Below are 21,208 nucleotides of genomic sequence, written 5' to 3'. Positions count from 1 at the left end.
TTTGGAATTAAAGGTACTTCCAAAGTCTTAAACTACCTTATTTTTACATATAAGTCACCCCTAAGGTGTGCCCTATGTGCCCCTAGGGCAGGGTGCCATGTAACTATAAGCAGGGATTTTATAAAAATAGATTTATAAGCCCTGGTGAGGTAAAAACAGCCAAATTCGTTTTTCCCTCATTGAAGTAAATGGCCTTCATAGGCTAGAATGGGCAGACTTTATTTTAAATTTTAAAGTCTCCTTAAATGTTACATACCAAGAATTTGGTATCAAATTGATTGTTATAATAAATCCCACAACTTCCAGTTGTAGGATTTAATATAACTAGTGCAGGTAAAAAGTTTAGACTTTACCTAAAAAGTTGCCAATTTCAGCTCTGCATTGTTTTTGCTGCTGTGCTCTGATTGGCCAGCCTGCAGCAGCTTCTGCCAGGCTACTTTAATGAGGTGTGAAGTGGCCTGACTTCACACAAAGGAATGTGCTTGGGGGAGAGAATCTCCCCTCAGCAGATGGGGAAGCAGGAAGGGGGAGGGCTGCCAAACTGGTCTTCAAAGGCAGAGAAGGACATCTGGAGCACCCAGCAACACCCCCACATCCTGCAACCCCAGACAGCTAGGTGCCCCCTTGATTAGATTAGGAGAGGGCAGGAGAGGGGTGTGTTTATGATTTTTAGCCACACCAGTGGGTGGGCTCAGCCAGATCTCTCCTCTAAAAATCAGATTCATCCATTTTGGATTTTTAGAGACTGTTGCCTTCTGGGATGGATTTTTGCCACACTTCCCAGGAAGTGGTCATCACAGGGGGACGACCCTGTCCCTGATTGGAGAATCAGGGCCCCCCTGCTTTTCACCCAGGAGCAAGGATAAAACTGGCAGACCTGCACCCACGCCTCAGATCCCCTCCAGAATTCAACAAGAAAGGAACTAAAGAAGAAGAAGGACTGCCCTGCTGGACCCCTGGCCTGCACCTGGACCCTGCACTCAGAAAGACTGCACCAGCTGCACACTTGGGCTTCACCACAAGAAGGACTTTGCCTGGCTTCCACTGGTTCAAGGAGGGACTCCCTGTTTGCTACAGGTGAAAAATTGCTAACCAGAGTCCCCTGCACCAACTCCTGAAAAAGTGACCAGCTGACCACTGCCCAATGGCCAAAAAGGAGTTTGCGCCAGGTGCACTCTGGGAGTTGAAGTCCGCACTTCCCAAGGACCATCACAGAACTTCTGGACCCTTGGGGTGAGCTGTGGACCCCAAAAGAACCTTAAAAGAACATCTGGGTGAAGCCCCAGAAGTTTGGAAAAGATTGGAGAAATTTTAGAAAAAAGCTCCATAAAGTGACCGACTCGACGCGGAAATTCTAGCCGGCTTGCCTCAACCGCGACCCGGCCTGACTTCGTGGTTCGTCCCGGTCAAGAAAAACATCCGAAAAAGAGACTAAGTCCGAACGTAAAAAGTTGACCGGGACCTTCCAGCCATCGTATCCGAGAAGGGCTCCACGGACGTCGGATCAAGATCCAGGTTTACCCCGGTCGAAGGATTTTCATCTCGAAAAAACGACTAAGTCCGAAGGTAGAAATCACCACCGAGGAAACCGACTTCGCGTATCCGGACAAGGGCTCCAGGAGGTCGGATCCAACTGGCAGGTTCGTCCCGGTGAAGAAAAACTTCAAAATAAAGACTAAGTCAGAAGGTAACTTTTTAACCGAGGCCTCCCGCGACCTGTAGCCGAGCAGGGCTCCATCGCGGTCGGCCTGAAAGTTTGACTTTGTCCCGGTCCTGGTGCAACCAGATGACCCGATTGGCGCTTTTTGTTTCTATGCGCTAGAAAATAATAATACTTTAAAAATTCATATCTCCGGTTCCCCTGAACCGATTTTAATCGTTTTTGTGTCATTTTAAAGATAAAAATATAAGCTATTTTTATAAATTGGTTTTGGATTTTTAAACTGTTTCCTGTGTTTTATTTAATTACTGTTGTGTGATATTTGAATGCTTTACACTTTGTCTCCTAAGTTAAGCCTTGACGCTCGATGCTAAGCTACCAAGGGTAGAGCTGGGATTAATTTACTGAGACCTAACTGTACTTTTGTGGAGGTTTGTGGCTTGTTGCTAGGTGTAGGTACCTACCTGCCCTATCAATAACCCATTTTCCAACATAATTGGAAGCAGCGACGGGATCCTGTACTTGTGTTCAATATCACGTTACAGTTTTAGATAAAACAAATTAAAAATCCTTTAAATTGTCCTAGTGCAAAAATTGTTTTTAATTTTTAATTTTAATTTTTTTTTAAATTAATTTGGATTAATTTCAATTATTGAATTTTTGTAATTTTTCTAAATTCTTGTTACCAATTTTTGCAAAAAGTTTTTGTTGACACAAAACTAGGGAACCATGGAGCTTGATCTGGCTAGCCTACTCACACTGACAGTAGTCCAGCTTAGGGGGTTGTGTATTGAGAGGGGGTTGCCTGCAACCACTAATCTCAGGAAGGAAATCCTGATTAAATCCCTGACAGCATGGGCTGAGGCCCAAGAGGTAGAGACAGAGGAAGCTCCAGAGGAGGAACCAAAAGAGGATGATGCTAACTCTAACCACTCAGGGGAGGAAAGGCATCAGACCCCAAGTGAGGAAGAAGAGGAACGGTCCTCACTGGACACAGTCACTAGGGGCAGACCCAAAGCTAGTGGTAGGAAGAGGGTCCTTTCAGGAGGAGAGAACCCATCCATCAGGGAAAGAGAGCTGGAAGCCCAGCTAGCCTACATAGCTTTGGAAGCAGAGAAGCTGGCCCTAGAGAAGAAAAAGTGGGCATACAAAGAGAAAAGAGATGGAAGCAGCGATAAAGAAGCTGAGGTGTCCATGGGTGGGGGAGTTTGCCCCAGATTACCCAAGGGGGTGGTTCCTGCTTATGTAGAGGGGGATGACATAGATAAGTGGCTAGGGGCCTTTGAGAGGGCACTCCAAATGAGAAGGGTTAAGCCTCAATACTGGGGTTCCCTTTTGTGGGAGTTGGTCCCCAACTCAGGGAGGGATAGGCTTCTGACCTTAAGGGGGGAGGAGGCAGATTCATACCCTAGTATGAAGAGGTGCTTAGTCAAGAAGTTTGGTCTGACCCCAGAGCAATATAGAATGAAGTTCAGGGACACCCAGAAGGTCAGTACCCAGTCTTGGGTTGACTTTGTGGACACCTCACTAAAGGCACTAGAGGGCTGGATTATTGGCAACAAAGTAAATACTTATGAGGGGTTATACAATCTGATCATGAGAGAGCACATCTTGACCAATTGTATCCAAGAAAGGTTACGCCAGCATCTAGTGGACTCTAAGCTGACCAACCCTAGAGAGCTAGGGGAGGCAGCTGATGAGTGGTTGAGAACCAGGGTGGTTGTCAAGTCCCAGGGGGGAGACTCCAAGAAGGGGGGGTCAGGTCCCCAAAAACCTAAGGAGGGAGGTGGTAAGCCCACCACAGAGACTCCCTCTGTACCCCAGAACCCTAAGAAGGAGGAGAGTAAATCCCACTCCCACTCTGACATGCAGAGACAGGGAGACCCAGGGTTAAAAAAGCTCTTGGACAGTAGGGCTTGCTTTGACTGTCAGCAGACAGGTCACTTCAGAGGAGATGCAGCCTGTCCAAAGAAGGTGGTTAGCACTGGGCTGTCCAGTGTAGCCATAGAGGAGGACTCCTCAGATGATGAAGTCCTCCTAGCATTGTGCTGGGAGACAGGACCAGATGGTAAGCTGGTGATCCCTGAGGGTGGGAGTAGGCACTTCCACCACATTCAAGTGAATGGGATCCCTACCACTGGCCTGAGAGACACCTGTGCCAGTCACACTGTAGTGAGTGACCGGTTAGTGACCCCAGACATGTATGTCCCAGGAAAGACAAAGAAAGTCAGGATAGCCACAGGGGAGGTCACCTCCAAACCTGTAGCCATAGTGCCCCTAGAGAGGGAGGGTATCCTTGACTGGATTAGGGTGGTAGTCAGTGCTGACCTTCCCCTAGATTGTATCCTGGGCAATGACCTCCCAGAGGTGAGTCTGGTCACAGATGGGGTGGTCGCCCAGGGCGCCCCCCCAACCCAAAGTCCTGGGGAGTCAGTCCCTACAGTTAGGAGACAGGGGTCCCCAAGAAAAGGAAAGAAGAAAAGGAAGGGTAGGCCACTCTTAAAGAGAGTTCCAGGGAGCCAAGGGCCCTCTGCCCCAGTAAGGGGGGAGCCCAAAGTTGGCACTGGTGAGGCCTCACCTGACCCCAAGGAAGTCCTGAGTAGTCAGGCAGCTGTCCAGATGCAGGGTGTTGCCCCTGCACTGACAGAAGGGAGAGTGGAAGGAGGGTGTCTGCCACAGGAGGTGGTAGCCCCCCACTCTAGACAGCAAGAGGGGTGCCAGGACCCCAAAGATGCCCCTAAAGCAGCTCAGCCACCTGTCAGTGGAGAGCTTAGGGTGTGGTTCTGGGTACTGACAGCTGTCAGTAGCCTCTGCTGGGTGCTAGCCTTCCTGGCAGCACTGTACTTGGCCTGGGAGGCAGACCCCAAGGCCAATAGCAGAGTAGGCCCCCTGACCCTGTTGGTCATGGTGGGGTTGCTCAAGTGTTGGGTGACCTCTTTGGGTAAGCTAGGTCTTGCCCTAGCAAAGTTAGGAGTAGGGGAGGTGGGCACCTCACTACCCAAGTTGGCAGAGAGAGAGGAGGAAGACCCCCCTAGAGGGAAGTTTCAGTTTGGGTTGGGTCCTTTTACTGTTGGGATGGCTTCACTACCCAGAGGGAGTGACCCTGACAGGAGGATATAAGGCAGAGTAGGCCCTGCAAAGGGACAGCCAGTTTTCTTCACTGTCTTCCTCGCCTAACAAGCCAGGAAGACTCTCCCAGGGTTGGGCTGAGTCTCCTGGGCGTGTGGGCTGGGGGGGGGTTGTGTGAGAAACTGGGGCTGATTGCAGAGGCCCCCTAACTTTTTGCCCCCATTTTCCACTTTATGCTGGTGTTTTCCTGACTCTGATGGTGCCCTGGGTACTGCTAACCAGTCCCAGGGCCTGTGCTCTGTGTAAAATGGATATGCAAATTAGGCTAATTATAATTGGCTAAGTTAACCTACCTATAAGTCCCTAGTATATGGTAGGGCATGTAGGTTTAGGGACCACAGCATAGGTGGTGCACACCTAGGTGCATTGCTGAGGTGCCCAGTGTCATTTTAAAAGCAAGCCTGCCTTGCTGGCTGCTTTTAAATTAAAGTTATATGCAAATTCGACTTTGGAATTAAAGGTACTTCCAAAGTCTTAAACTACCTTATTTTTACATATAAGTCACCCCTAAGGTGTGCCCTATGTGCCCCTAGGGCAGGGTGCCATGTAACTATAAGCAGGGATTTTATAAAAATAGATTTATAAGCCCTGGTGAGGTAAAAACAGCCAAATTCGTTTTTCCCTCATTGAAGTAAATGGCCTTCATAGGCTAGAATGGGCAGACTTTATTTTAAATTTTAAAGTCTCCTTAAATGTTACATACCAAGAATTTGGTATCAAATTGATTGTTATAATAAATCCCACAACTTCCAGTTGTAGGATTTAATATAACTAGTGCAGGTAAAAAGTTTAGACTTTACCTAAAAAGTTGCCAATTTCAGCTCTGCATTGTTTTTGCTGCTGTGCTCTGATTGGCCAGCCTGCAGCAGCTTCTGCCAGGCTACTTTAATGAGGTGTGAAGTGGCCTGACTTCACACAAAGGAATGTGCTTGGGGGAGAGAATCTCCCCTCAGCAGATGGGGAAGCAGGAAGGGGGAGGGCTGCCAAACTGGTCTTCAAAGGCAGAGAAGGACATCTGGAGCACCCAGCAACACCCCCACATCCTGCAACCCCAGACAGCTAGGTGCCCCCTTGATTAGATTAGGAGAGGGCAGGAGAGGGGTGTGTTTATGATTTTTAGCCACACCAGTGGGTGGGCTCAGCCAGATTTCTCCTCTAAAAATCAGATTCATCCATTTTGGATTTTTAGAGACTGTTGCCTTCTGGGATGGATTTTTGCCACACTTCCCAGGAAGTGGTCATCACAGGGGGACGACCCTGTCCCTGATTGGAGAATCAGGGCCCCCCTGCTTTTCACCCAGGAGCAAGGATAAAACTGGCAGACCTGCACCCACGCCTCAGATCCCCTCCAGAATTCAACAAGAAAGGAACTAAAGAAGAAGAAGGACTGCCCTGCTGGACCCCTGGCCTGCACCAGGACCCTGCACTCAGAAAGACTGCACCAGCTGCACACTTGGGCTTCACCACAAGAAGGACTTTGCCTGGCTTCCACTGGTTCAAGGAGGGACTCCCTGTTTGCTACAGGTGAAAAATTGCTAACCAGAGTCCCCTGCACCAACTCCTGAAAAAGTGACCAGCTGACCACTGCCCAGTGGCCAAAAAGGAGTTTGCGCCAGGTGCACTCTGGGAGTTGAAGTCCGCACTTCCCAAGGACCATCACAGAACTTCTGGACCCTTGGGGTGAGCTGTGGACCCCAAAAGAACCTTAAAAGAACATCTGGGTGAAGCCCCAGAAGTTTGGAAAAGATTGGAGAAATTTTAGAAAAAAGCTCCATAAAGTGACCGACTCGACGCGGAAATTCTAGCCGGCTTGCCTCAACCGCGACCCGGCCTGACTTCGTGGTTCGTCCCGGTCAAGAAAAACATCCGAAAAAGAGACTAAGTCCGAACGTAAAAAGTTGACCGGGACCTTCCAGCCATCGTATCCGAGAAGGGCTCCACGGACGTCGGATCAAGATCCAGGTTTACCCCGGTCGAAGGATTTTCATCTCGAAAAAACGACTAAGTCCGAAGGTAGAAATCACCACCGAGGAAACCGACTTCGCGTATCCGGACAAGGGCTCCAGGAGGTCGGATCCAACTGGCAGGTTCGTCCCGGTGAAGAAAAACTTCAAAATAAAGACTAAGTCAGAAGGTAACTTTTTAACCGAGGCCTCCCGCGACCTGTAGCCGAGCAGGGCTCCATCGCGGTCGGCCTGAAAGTTTGACTTTGTCCCGGTCCTGGTGCAACCAGATGACCCGATTGGCGCTTTTTGTTTCTATGCGCTAGAAAATAATAATGCTTTAAAAATTCATATCTCCGGTTCCCCTGAACCGATTTTAATCGTTTTTGTGTCATTTTAAAGATAAAAATATAAGCTATTTTTATAAATTGGTTTTGGATTTTTAAACTGTTTCCTGTGTTTTATTTAATTACTGTTGTGTGATATTTGAATGCTTTACACTTTGTCTCCTAAGTTAAGCCTTGACGCTCGATGCTAAGCTACCAAGGGTAGAGCTGGGATTAATTTACTGAGACCTAACTGTACTTTTGTGGAGGTTTGTGGCTTGTTGCTAGGTGTAGGTACCTACCTGCCCTATCAATAACCCATTTTCCAACACTTTCTTTCTTTTGTGTTTACAGTTTACCTCTTTTACTCCATGTTTATTATTGTGCCTCTTATGTATTTGTGAACAATTTGTGTGATATTCTTTCTACTAGAGCCAACTGTGTGTTATTTATTCCAATTGTTAGGGAGGGTTGTGCTGCTGTCCATGTTTTAAGTTGGGTATACAATTTAAATGCAAAAGGCAAAACAATTCTCACTGGCACTGCTTGTTTTAATGCATAAAGTGCATTAATTATTGAATCTAAACAAAGAATGACAGCAGAGTTTACTTTTAGTGTTACATGTGAAACAAACTGTTTTTGAAGTTGAGTAGACCACATAGGAAACCTTTAATTCATAGATGATAGATGGTGCACGTTGAATATACCACCTTTAGGAGATTCTGACTTTTTAGCCAACTGTACTTTTCATGAAAAGGTTTTGAACCCTTTAGGAGAGTGTTAGAACCAAAATACTAGGCCACAATGCAACATTCTGATGGTTGAAAACCCATTAATTTCTGATGGCATCAGAAGTTATAGTCACATTGGGCAGAGCAGGGTTAAACATCCCAGCAGATGAGATGGGAAGACATCCTTTTAAATGCCAATTCGAGAATCTCACCATAAATGGACTAACAAAAACACTTCTTGAAAACGGCCGTCCTAAAAAGAAATACAGGAGTGCCCAAATAGATGGAGGAAAAACAAACTTAGCTCTTCTTGAGCCCATCCTCGACCTAGAGTACGATGTCATTTAGGGTCATATGTATGCACACATTTTCCCATACTCATAGAATGGGTAAAACTCTTTGATACATCTGGCCCTTAATCTTTTTTGTAATGAAACAGTATCTGCGAGCACAGCTATGTTACGGTGTTACATCGTGCATTGAGCATGTGCAGCATGTGTTGTTGGGGCCGTCATTGAGATATGATACTCAAAATATATTAAGTAATATAAAATAAAATTACAGTCATGTAGCAACTATCCCACATATAAATAATTGAACACACCAATGCGATTCAAAGTCTTGAAGTCAATCATCAGTCTTGGATATACAAGTTAGAATACGGGACACCTATCATTGCTAGAAATGAAACGTTGTGTTATTACAGTTTTTCATAGTAATTATAAAACGTGTTGCATTTTATTTGTACATATAGTTATTATTTCGTAGCAGTTAAATGTATTCTAAGAAGAGGAAAGTGTATTTTGCTGCACTGCAAAACTCTAATGAGCAGTCATTACTATGTACACATTTGTCTTATTGTTAAATGCGCATTGCAAATATAAGCATTAAAATATAATTTTGGATTGCTGAAATTCGATTTGCTACCACTTCAGGTAGTATGTTGGGCATACATTAAACTTCGCTAAACATATTAGAAATGGAATTCCTTTTATGGACTTTTGCCCACCTGTGCCATGTCACAAGTCAAGGTGTTAATTGTTAACACCTGCTTCCCGCTACGAATTCAATTTTGAATGAAATCAGCCTGGAGATTACCTGTGGTCCTTCTGTACTATGTGCACAAGCGTTCCTCACATATATTCAATTATTTTCTCTTTTATAGTAGCCAATACCTGATTAAAAATTTGACATGAATGTGTTTTATTGAAAAATAAATGTGGAGCCTTTGACTGACAAAAGAGCTTACTGTCAGGTTGAAAAAAGAGAAATTTTGCAAAGAAAATTATAATGATTAAATATTCCCTAACATATTCACTGAAAAAAGCAATGGTTAAAGTAAGATTATAGTTAGATGAAAGTCTTAGTGATAACGTAACGTTTTAAAATAAACAAAAACACTGACATTTATCATTAAGGTGAAAAAGACCAAGGCCCAAATTTAAGAAGGACCTAGCTCCAACTATGGCCACATTAGTGCAATTTTTTTTACTCTAATGTGGTGATACTATGGCAAAAAAACAGCACCATATTTACAAAGTGTTACAATGCTTGCAACACTTTGTGAGCCCTTGCACCACATTATTCCAGTGCCAGGCATAATGTATGCAAGGGGGGCGTTCCCCCATTAGAGGGCCGGCAAAAATCTATGAGATGCCAATGCGCCATTTTTAGTGCTATTTTTAATGCCTAAACACAGCAGGTGTTAAAAGGAGGCACACCATTATTTTTAATAGGCCTTTATCTACTTAGCATTATTAGAGCCAACATTTTTGGTGCTAATCCTGCAAAGTACAACAATAGCATCAAAAGTTATGACACTATTGTCCCCAACCTGTGCCATGGTGCACCATATGTTAAATGACATGAAGTGCCACTTTTCTTAAATCTTGGCCCAAGTATTTCAAGGATAAAATCAAATTAGAAGCCAATTCCCCTAGGGAGTTATTCCAAATGCTGCAGCTACTCTCATTGCTATCTCATTAACACGTAGTCAATAGCTCTGTGACCGCTTAGCCAAATTTTTCCATAACAAGGTAAAGGACAATTATGAGAAGTTTTACCGGAAGATTTACTGCCAGTTGTCAGAGGTTTCTCTACCAACCACAAATAGTTGAGGCTTTTCTAATCCCCCACTTATAACAATAAAGCAAGGAGTGGAATTAAAAAGGATTACTAAATCAGGTGCCACAGCAGACCCATGTCCTCCTAAATTGCTGCAGGAAATTGTGGAATGTACTGCCACACCTTTTGCTACACTACTCAACAACACCATTCTGGCTGGAAGTTTTCCCAAAAAATAGAAGGAAGTTTCTATTCTCTTGCTACTAAAAAAACACATCCTTAAAAACCAAATGAAGTGAAGAACTACTGTCCAATTTCCCAGCTCCCTATTACAGCAATCTCTTAGAGAGACATCTAAACATCTTGATCTCTGAATTTATGGACCCAAATGTGACTCCACCAGAGGCTCAATTTGGGTTGAGGAAAGCTAATAGCATAGAAATGGCTCTGACTGTAGCCACAGAGGAAATCTGGGAGATTATGGATAAAGGTGGGAAGACTGCGGTGGTCCTTTTGTGTGTATCTACAGCCTTTGACAAGGTTAGCCACCCAGTCCTGAAATATCCAATGGCAGAAGTGGGAATTAGCAGTGCTGCTCTTAACCTCCTTTGTTCCTTCCTTGATGATAAGGATCAATCAGTGGCCCAATGAGATTGCACCTCAAAACCATTCTTTTTGCCACGTGGCATTCTGCAGGGTCATCGTTAAGTCCCACATTATTTCATCTATAAGTGGCTCCATTAGTGAAACTGATAAGAACATTTGGTTTCTCAACCATCTCCTATACTGATGATACTCAAGACAGAGGTGCTCATTTTTAGGTGCCTGTATGCCTGCACTTGCCTTCTGTGCTTGAAAAATCTTTTGTGAATAAAAAGCTTGAAAGGGACTTAGAACCCCCCATCACTTACCTGAACACACCATTGGCTTAGTCCAACGTCACTCTAATTTATGTGCTTCTGATTGGCATCACATCATCTGGTTTCACTTCTTGCTCTCTGCTGCTTTGGCGTCCTGCCATACATGCCATTGTGTGGATTTTGGACCAAGTACTCGTTATGGTCACTGGCCATTGGCTACTGACCAGTGTACTTCCACTTGTTACTTCACTGTGAAGGTACTTTTTTATTTATGAGCACTCCATCTGCAATCTTGGTTGTATTTTCACTTCTGCACATGCACCCCTGCCCACCCCCAGCACTGTCCATTGTCTCATAATCTCCAACCTTCCTCCCATTTCACTTTGTTCCCCAATCTTCTGCCACTCCAACACCCGTGTCTGATGTGTAAATCACGAGTCTGCCAATAATTCTTATTTTTTTTCTTTCATTTCTGTATATGATAATATCATTGTTTGGTTTTGTGTGATGGGGAGTCATGTTTTGGTTTTAGTTATGAGGCATTTGTTAAATAAAAAGGACCCAAGATGTTGAGACATTGTTGGGTGCTTGCACTGATGCCTGTGATGCAGCCCCATCTTGCTTGTAAGGTCATGTTATGTGCTCGTTGTTCTTGCTTTGTATTTACAGAGGTAATTTTTTACGATAGTCTACCTTTCTGGTAGTACTGTGGGGAAGGTTCCCAGTTCCTTAGACGGCAAGATTGCTTGTCCCTTGAAGGAACAAGGAAGAGCACACCATCCATTTGTGCTCCCAGCTTCCTACAGAACTGCTCCTGTGAGGGTGTTGTGATCTTCCTGTCAGCGCAACAGCATGTTTCTGGTTAGGTAGGGTCATACTTTCCCAGCTGAAGAAGGTACAGTATCTTTTACTTGTGCACATAGATTACATTTTACCTATGTGTGAACTGGATTTAGTCATTGATGTTAGGCATTTTACAAGACATGGCATGTATTTTGGCAGTGTAAGCCCTATATGTGTACCTATAGTTTTGTACTACTGTACCAATAATAACAACTAGCTTTATATAGTGCACCTGTTTATGTAGTTTGGTGCTGCAATTAGCAGGTGTTATGACCTTTTAAGGATGAAAGTCTGAGATGGGCTTATCAGTTTCTGAACTGCAACCTTCAAGTCTCCAGCTAATATTTCCAACTGAAAGTACTTACTTCTCTATTATTGCCAGCCCATTTTACTATATTTCACTTGGGTTTACTCAGCATCTAACAATGCACGCACACTTAATCCATATATTCCCTGAATTATCCTGGTGGATTTTAGGTTTTATTTTTATCCCTATGCTTCTTCTATGTCACACTACATATCACAAAATGATGCACCTGGTAACCTCTGTGCCCTTCCATGTACCTCCGCATGGGCACGGAGCAAACACATGCCAGATGTGCCATGCGAACAAAGGCATATGTCACACAAAACATCAGCACAACATGGATAGTTGTCAGCCGCTCGCAAACATCTCTCAGTGAGACCTGTACAGATATATATGCAAAGAGCACAGCTTGTCGCACAATGCACCTTCCATCCGTGTATGTGCCCCCACAGCAAACTTTATAGTGGGTGCCTCATAAAGTGGTGCCTCATACAGAGGTGCACATGGACATATATCATCAGCTGGTGCTGATACATAATATTTAAAAAAATCATTGATCTAGCCAACAGATGTTGCATAGGCAACATGTATTGGCTTTGCCAATGCTTGTTGGGAACAATATCTTCTTTTGGGATAACCCCTGGTGACTACTGCTTCTCAGCCCTCTGCCATCTCTTGTATCAAATGTTAGAAATGTGCGAACCCTGTTTGATTACAAACTCACCTTTATGGACTAGATGAATCAACTTTTGTCAGCCTGCTTCTTTCTGCTAAAACACTAAAGAAGATCCTACCTTTTATTACTTATGACCATAGGGAAACTGTTATCATTTCACAGTTTTTTCAAGACTGGATTATTGTAATGCCCTTTATTTGGGCTTGCAGCCAGGGATGTCAAAAAAGTTACAGAGGATTCAGAAAGCAGGAGCTCGTATGTTTAAAAATAAAAAAAGGTTTGCCACTGTTTCAAGGGGTTTGGAGAAAATGCATTGATTCCCAGTTAAAAAATGGACCACTTTTAAAGCACTGTGTACAACAGATAGAGCTCTTAATTTGGCTGCTCTGACTGTCTCAAAAGAAGATTTTCGTTATGCACACAAAATATGCATTTACAATCTGCAAGCTCAAAAAAGTGGTGGTGCCCAGAATTTACAAGGCGTCTTGGGGCTGTAGAGTTCTTGTTTTCTACACCTCAATGATCTTAAATAATATGCTGGAACATCTTAGAGGCCAATCCAACTTGCAGATCCTCAGAAAACAGTTGAAAACCTGGCTTCTTGCTTCTGCACTGAAGTCTTGATTGTGATCGGTGTAATGGCTTTATCTGTAGACTCTCAGTGCCAAGAAGCCTTGGTGCAAATGCCACACAAATAAATCAAAATCAAATGCATGTAGCAAATGAGGGTGCTCAACTTAGCGGGAGCTTTACTCCCACAGGAGGGAGTTGGCCCAAGGGCAAAAACCCCTAAGTCATTCAGAACACTCTAGTTTCTGAAGCTGGGTTCAAGGGAATTGCTTGCAAGTGTCCCTCAAATCCAACAGTCCTGATATACAAATATATTTGATCCTTAATGTCTTAAAAAATACTGATTTAAACAAAATAACAAAAAGCCTGAATTCTGGATCAAAACGTGTCAATCAATTCATAAGAATTTGAGGTAGCACTGTTTAAAAAAGTGTATGAAAAATGTATGGGGATTTTGTGCTTTGGGACCGCCCCTTTTTTCAGCTCCTGCGTGGTGGATCAGCCAGAAACCTCACAGGATGAGCCAGAAACTTCACAGGATGGAGCTGAGGTAGGTTAACTTGTTTTTGGGAAGTTATGTGAAGATGTGTTAAATGGAGCTAGAACTATAAGGAAACCAAAAAAAAATAATTTCATATGGAAGAGCGGTCCAAACTATAACTGCCCAGTGACAACTGCCGCTAGGATATATATACATATATATACATATATATACATATATAAATATTCTCTCAATAAACCAAAGGTTACAGGGGCATTATAGTTAGGGTCACATTTTAAATGTACAAAACCATAGAAATTCACTAGGTACAGTCAAGTAACTGTAACTCATGCCCTAAGGTAACGATAACTCATGCATAATTTTTTCGGCAAAAATTTTACTGCCACTATCACATTGATATAGTCAATCATGTTATCAAAGATTTCAGGAGTGCCGTAAATTGTGTGGTATTTAGCAGTGCATGGTGAGGGCACAAGTTATATGGTTTTTCTAACGTAAAGTAATTTTCATTACTGTATTTGAATTAAGCCAGGCCATGCATCCAACCTCTATAACCACCGCACCCTGCGCAGCACTTGGCCTTCAGATGTGCTCAGCGTGTGCTGGCTGCAGGGCCTGGCCTGCAGCCAGTCCCTGTGGCGTACCCCTATACAAACCAAACCCTGGAAGGCCCCCCTCCCTAAGGGCGGTCTCAGCCTCAGGGACCCCAGCCGCCAGGGCCAGGCAAAAAGAATTATTTATGTTAAGGAGGGGCCACACACCCTCCCCAGGCTGATTTCAGCCCTGAGGACCCCATCTCCCAAGGCCTGGCCTTGTAAAATTTCATTTTTTAGGGGGAGGGGAGCCACACGGCCCCTCTACCCAGGGTGACCTCAGCCCCATGGACTCCATCCCCCAGGGCCCAAACTAAATATTTTATTTATTATATTGAAGGGCAGGGGGGCACACGATCCCTCTCCCAAGGCTAGTCTTGACCCTGAGAACCCCATCCCCTGGGAACAGGCCTAATTATTTATAGTTTTTATTTATTTTATCTTTTTGGGAGGAGGGACGTGTGGTTTCCCTCACCAGGGCCAATCTCGGCCCCATGGACCCCATCTCGTGGGGCCATCGGGGAGGTAGTTGTCCCCTGGGCTGGGGGGGTGCTGCCTGGCCCTCATTATAGAATTAGATTAAAGCCCAAGGTAGGGGTTGGTCCCCAGGGCTGAAGAGGAGCCACACAGCCCCAACATGGAATTTTTTCAAACCTCGGGGAGGTGGCTGTCCTTGGGGCTGCCGGGGGGGTAGGCACCCCCGCATTACTTTTGTTTTTAGCCCTGGGAAGGTGGCGGTCCCCAGGGCTGCGCAGAGGGTCCGGTCATCCCCCCTTACAATTCATGAAAGACCCAGGGAGGTGGTGGTCCCCGAGGCTCTGGATAGGCCGGGTGGCCACCCCACATTATATTACCAATGTCTCCGGGACTTGGCCTACCCAGGGGTATCAGAATTTCTCCAGCTCCATGGGTCCTCTGTGAATCATGGTGAAAACTTTGTTAAAAAAAGCTTTTTAGCACTAGGGGGCACCAGAGCTAAGGGGTCAGGCTGTCTGTACCTTGGCCCATTTTTTTTTTAATCCTTTTTTGACTTGGCTGCCAACAGTTCCATGTTGAAGTGTTGGTAGACAATCATATCTCAGCACAAGGTCAAGAGAAGTCGTGAATCCTCTGCATCCCAATATAAACAAATTTGGATTTCCTCTAGTTTGGATTTCCTTTAATTTCTCAAAAACTACTGAACAGATTTACCCCAAGAGCTACCTTTCTGCCAAATGTGGTTTAATTCGTCCAATGGTTTGGGCGCTGTTGCTGTTCAAAATCCCAATGGAAAAATGAAAGGGGAAAACGCATTTATGGACCCCACTTTTCTCATTCCCACCTTGACGCTGAAGCCAAGCAACAGCAAACAGCTATGTCCCAGAAACAGTGGCTCCATGAGGGTGGCTGGGTGGCCCTCCTCCAGTGGGAACAGCCCCCGGTGGTGATGGTCCCTAGGGCTTGGGGGGTGCACGGCCCCCTGCAAATAAATCAGATTTTGCTCTTGGGGTGGTGGTCTCCAGGGCAGCGGGTGTGCGTGGGCCCCCCAAATAAAGTGTAACCCTGGAGGATGGTGGTCCCTGGGGCACTGGGTGGCCACAGGCCCCCCACAATAATTAAATGGATAACCCTGGGGAGGTGGTGGTCTCCAGGACCGCAGGGGAGGCCATCAGTCCTCCCCCACTTATTTTAAAACTTTTTTTGCACCAGGGTGGTGGTCCCCAGGGCTTGTTAAAGCCCAAGGAAGGGGACCTTGTGCGCCCCCTCCTCTATGATGCCCCCGGGACTTGTCACACCTGGGGCAAAAAAAAAAAAGTGTAGATTTTTTAGATAAAAAAAAAAATGATTTTTAGCCCTGGCGGGGTCCCTCTGGGACCCCAGTACCCGGGCTAAGGGGTCAGGGTGAGTCTACCCTTTCACCTTTATTTTTTTGTGGCACTTGGCTGAAGCTGAGTCCCAAGATGGCTGCCAACACTTCCTTACTGAAATGTTGCCTGCCATTCAGATATGAGCATGGGGACAGTTGGATTAACGGAGGATCAGCGTCCCTATATATCTATATTTGAAGGTCTTAAATTTCTCCGAAACTACTGAACAGATTCACAGCAAATCACAAAACGTGTGATCTGCGTAACAGAATCTACCTTCATGCAAATGTTTTGTAATTCCGTTTAGTGGTTCGGGCGGTAGGAATGTCTAAAGGTCCTATGGAAAAATGAATGTGGAAAACATGTTTTGGGACTCCCCCTTTTCTCGGCCCCCACTTGTCAGATCACCCGCAAACTTTAAAGACAAAGTACAAGGTTCGTCAAGGGGTGTCAATTTTATAGGCAAAACAAAAAACACTCTTTCTATAGAAACTAAGTACTAACTATAACTACCTACTGCCCAACCGCCATATATATGGATACACAGACGTCTAATTAGAAAAACACCCAGTATACCACGTGGCCCCTGGTGCAGGTTAAGTGATTATAGGGGGTTGACCGCAAGGCCGCACCATGCGTGGCAATGGTTGGATTATTATAAAGTAATTAAAATTACTTAATGTTAAAAAATATTGGAAATTTACTAAAGAAATGAAAGGTTACAGTGACGTTATAGTAAGGATTTAAAAAAATAAAAATTCACTTAAAAATCCAAAGATTATGGGGACATTATAGTTAGGCTTACATTTTTCTTCCACAAAACCATGGAAATTCAGCAGGTATAGTTATGGTTAGCTCAAGTAACTATAAATCGTGCCCTAAGGTAACTATAACCCACGCCCTTTCCATGCACTACTAATTACCCCACATATTACATCAGTCATGAGATCTTTGATAACATCATTCATAATATCAATGTACCATTTGCTGTAAAATAATTGAAGAGAAAACTGTGCATGGTGGCAGTGTCAGTAATAGTTACCTTTAAACATGAGTTATACTTATGTGAGCTAACCATAACTATAACTGCTGAATTTCTATGCTTTTGTGCTTTTTTGTGATATAGTGCCCCTGTAACCTTTGTTTTTTTTAAGTGAAAAGAAATATATATACACACGTATACACACGCACATGAACTTACTTTATAAATTTAGCTTATATATACTTACGTTTGAATGTTTGAAATGCAAAGGCATGTGTTGTAGAGGCATATGCCTGGTAATGGCGTGCATTGTAAAGGCAATATATGGTAATGGCATTGCGTGGTAATAGGTGCGTGGTAAGGGCATGCGTTGTAAATGCATGTGTTGTTAAGTCATACAACCGTAAGTTGCAGGTACCGCTGTACAATTTCAAGGTATCACAGTCAGCTGACATAGGGTGGGGGTTGGCAGTGGGGATTGGCTGGCCGCAGCAGAGCCAAGGGCAGAGGAAGAATTGGCTGAATGTGATTAAAAATGTGAAACAAATATTAAAGTGATGTGATAGATAGGTGATCAAATAACACAGAAATTAATGTTTAAGAACAAATAAAAGAGTGAAATTTACGAATTATCATTCACTCCACTAACTATAACTTGAGCCCCCATATTCACTGCTTATGACCTCAGATATTACCCATGAAATGTTACATGATGTAATTAATACTATCATTGATGACACCAATATTGACATCAGTGATAGGACCATAGTCATATACAGTACAAAGCTACTGAGTGTTCACCTGTAGGATGTAGCATGTAAATAGCATAACCTCTACAGGCATTGTGCATTTTAAAAGATATATAATGCACCATTTACAAATCAGTAAAGTTTGTGGAAGAAGTACTCTATGTTAAACAATGTAAAGGTTGCAGAGGAACGGTTGAAAATAGATTGTGTCTTAAGGACAAAGCCTGTCGAAAAGAATCTGTGAGAAACACAAAAGCTGCTGTTGACAATACATTCCACACTACTGGATACCTGTGGATGTACCCTTCTTTAATAACTCTACTATGATGGTACAGACACATTCTATAAGCTGTTCATGTTTATTTCTGGAACTTCACTAACATATTTGAGGCATTACAGATTATTAAGTAATGCAGAATTGAGGCAAAGTCGTCTTTTTAGCCCTGATCACCCCCAAACCTTTTGACTGATACTGGTGGTTACTGACTCTTACTGTATACTGCGCACTGCTAACCAGTACCAGGGCCAGTGTGCTTTGTTTAAAATGGTATATGCAAATTAGGCATAATTATAATTGACTCTGATAACCTTCCTATACGTCCCTAGTATAGGGTAGGGCATGCAGGTTTATGGACCCCAGAATAGTTAGGGCTACAGTGGGTGCACTACACTGGGGCCTAGTGTCATTTTGAAGACAGCCCTGCCTTGTCAGCTGCTTTCAAAGTACAGTTAACCCCAAATTTGAATTAAAAGTACTTACAAAGACTCAAACTATCTTATTTTTACATATAAGTCACCCCTGAGGTCTGCCCTAGGTGCCCCGAGGGTGGGGTGCAGTGTATATGTAAGAAGGGAATTTATAAAAGATGTGGTATAAGCCCTAGTGAAGGAAAAACAGTCAAGTTTGTTCTTCCCCATTGTAGTGCATTAGCTCCATAGGCTAACATTGAGAGGCTTTATTTAACAATAATAAAGTCTAATTTCTACTAGAAAAGTCTCAGGGTCTCAGTTTGAGTATGACAGGCGGTAGAGGCTGTCTGCCAAACTCTTTCAGACAGAAAACCGCCATGCCAGTTTTCTGCCGGCCGGCCCAATTATGAGTTTTCCGCCTGCTGGCCCAGCGGAATACTTACCACAACATTGATGACGGCTCGTAATCGAGCCAGCTGCAGTGTTGCAGTGCGTCGGGTGCAGCAGCACCTATTGCGCTTTTCTCTGCCCATAATTCAGGCAGAGAGAAGCACACTGGGGCTGTCCGTGGGGACCCCTGCACTACCCATGCCAAGTGCATGGGCAGTGCAGGGGCCTCCATGGGACCCACGGCACCTCCTTTCCGGGAGTTTCAGCACTGCCCTGGTGGATGGAGACTGCCAGCACCGCCAGGCTGTTGACTGCCGGCAACCAGGAGGTGCCGGCAGTCAGACCATAGAGGCCACAGACCCCTGTGAACGCCACCGCGATGTTGGCGGTCCATGGACTGCCAGACTCATAATGAGCCACTAAATATGTCGTGTTTACAGAGAAAGGGGTTTAGAAATCTTTCTGAAAGTTACATAAATAAGCCCTGTAGGCCCTTTCCTGATTAGTCAGTCTCTGGCAGCCTGACCCAAGATACCTTAATGAGGTGTGATGTGGCCTGGGCTGAAACAAAGGACGCATCTGGTGGTAGGAGAATGGCTGTAGCAGATAGGAGAGCAGTAAGGGGGGGTAAAGTGGCCAAACTGGTTTTCAAAGAAGGGAAAACCACCTGGGACAGAAACCAGACCTTCTCCATTTCCTTCTCCCCCAACTAGATTGGTGCCCCAGTAATTAGATTAAGGAAGGGGCTGGAAGAGTTGTGTTGGGGAAACGTAGCCACACCAGTGGGTGTAATCAACCAGATGTAACCTCCAAGGAAAGATTTTCTCCATCTTGGATTTTTAAAGAATGTTCCTTTCTGGTATTGATTTTTGCCACACTTCGCAGGAAGTTGTCACCCAATAGGGTGGCACCCAGCACCACAATGGTCAGGGGTGTCCCCCTGCTTGCCAACCAAGGAACAAAGATAAATATGACAGAGCTGCCCAGCAATTCAGAACCTTGCTGGAAGAAAAAGACTGAAGAAGGACTGCCCTACTGAATGCCTGGTCTGCACCTGAAGGTCTGCACCTACTAGGACTGCACCAGCTGTGCACTCTGGGCTTCACCAAGGAAAGGACTTTGCTTGCTACCACAGCACCAGGAGGGAATTTCCTGTAAGCAACAGGTACAAAGGAGCTAACCAAGGTCCCCTGCATCAAGTCCTACAAGAAGAGCCCAGCTGATGAGAGTGAAGTGGCCATTTGAAGAGTCTGACCTACCAACTTTGAAGGAGCAACTCAGGCTTCTGGACCCTTGGATCAAGTTTGTGAAACACAAAAAGGACTTTTGGAAGAAGATCCAGATGTTCAGGGCAACTTTGTAAAAACGTTCTATAAGGTGGCCGACCTGTCGACGAGAATCAAGCCAGTATTGTCAAACCTTGTTGTGGCCTGAATTTTAGGTTTGATCTGCTGAAACTCTGAGGCTTTTCCCCATCAACAAGACTTCCAAAAGTTGACCCGGACGTCACGCTCAGCCAAGCTGATGATGTTAAATTGCAAGCCAGCCTGAAGTGGAGCCTCGACCGAAGACGGAGAAGAAGCTCCAAAAAAAGAGATTAAGGCCCTCATTACAACCCTTGGGGTCGGTGATAAGGCAGCAGTAATACAGCCAACAGGCTGGCGGTAAAAAAAATGGAATCACTACCATGGCGGAAACTGCCAACACAGACAGCCACTTTAAAACTCCGACCGCCACGGCGGTAGAAACAAACACCGTAGCGGTAACCGCCAACAGACAGGCGGAAGACAATGTACTGCCCACTGTATTATGACACACCAATCCGCCAGCTTTTCCGGGGCAGAACCTACGCCATCAAAAGCACGGCGGAAACAGTATTTGGAACGGAAACCATTCAACTCTCGACACCCAATGAGGAACCAGGACGCCATGGAGCCTGAGTTAAAGGTGTTACCAATGTTGGTTTACCTCCTCTTCTACCAGGAACATCAAAGACGGCGGCGAGGACCACGGTGAGTACTCCACCTAGCACACAGGGGAGGGGGGAGGAAAAAGAGAGTGACACACACACGCAACACGCAACATCCCCACCCCCAACAACACACATATAAACACATGCAGCAACATTACATTGACACCTTAACCCCCTGGAAGAATGCAAGGACCAAATGAAATGATTGTAACGAGTGTAATAATCGAAAATCCAGATAGGTCAACATAAATGCCAAAGATCAGTATATACAAATATTCACAGTAAGTATACTGTTCCATTACATGTCCGTGGAGCAGTGGTCCCAAAAAGCATGGAGAGAACACTGCTGGGGCATCAGGTAAAAAAAAAAAACA

The 21,208-nt window shown here is 44.7% G+C and overlaps 1 protein-coding gene across 3 annotated transcripts in view; it reads left to right on the top strand.

Moving 5' to 3' along the window:
* MLIP (muscular LMNA interacting protein) overlaps positions 1-21,208 on the top strand; it is a 1,731,317-nt gene that overhangs the window by 672,061 nt on the left and 1,038,048 nt on the right. The window lies entirely within an intron of this gene.

The sequence above is a fragment of the Pleurodeles waltl genome, chromosome 5 (assembly GCF_031143425.1).
Source record: "Pleurodeles waltl isolate 20211129_DDA chromosome 5, aPleWal1.hap1.20221129, whole genome shotgun sequence".
Lineage (NCBI taxonomy): Eukaryota > Metazoa > Chordata > Amphibia > Caudata > Salamandridae > Pleurodeles > Pleurodeles waltl.
The sequence above is the reverse complement of the archived record's forward strand: the minus strand, read 5'-3'. Positions and strand labels throughout refer to the sequence as shown.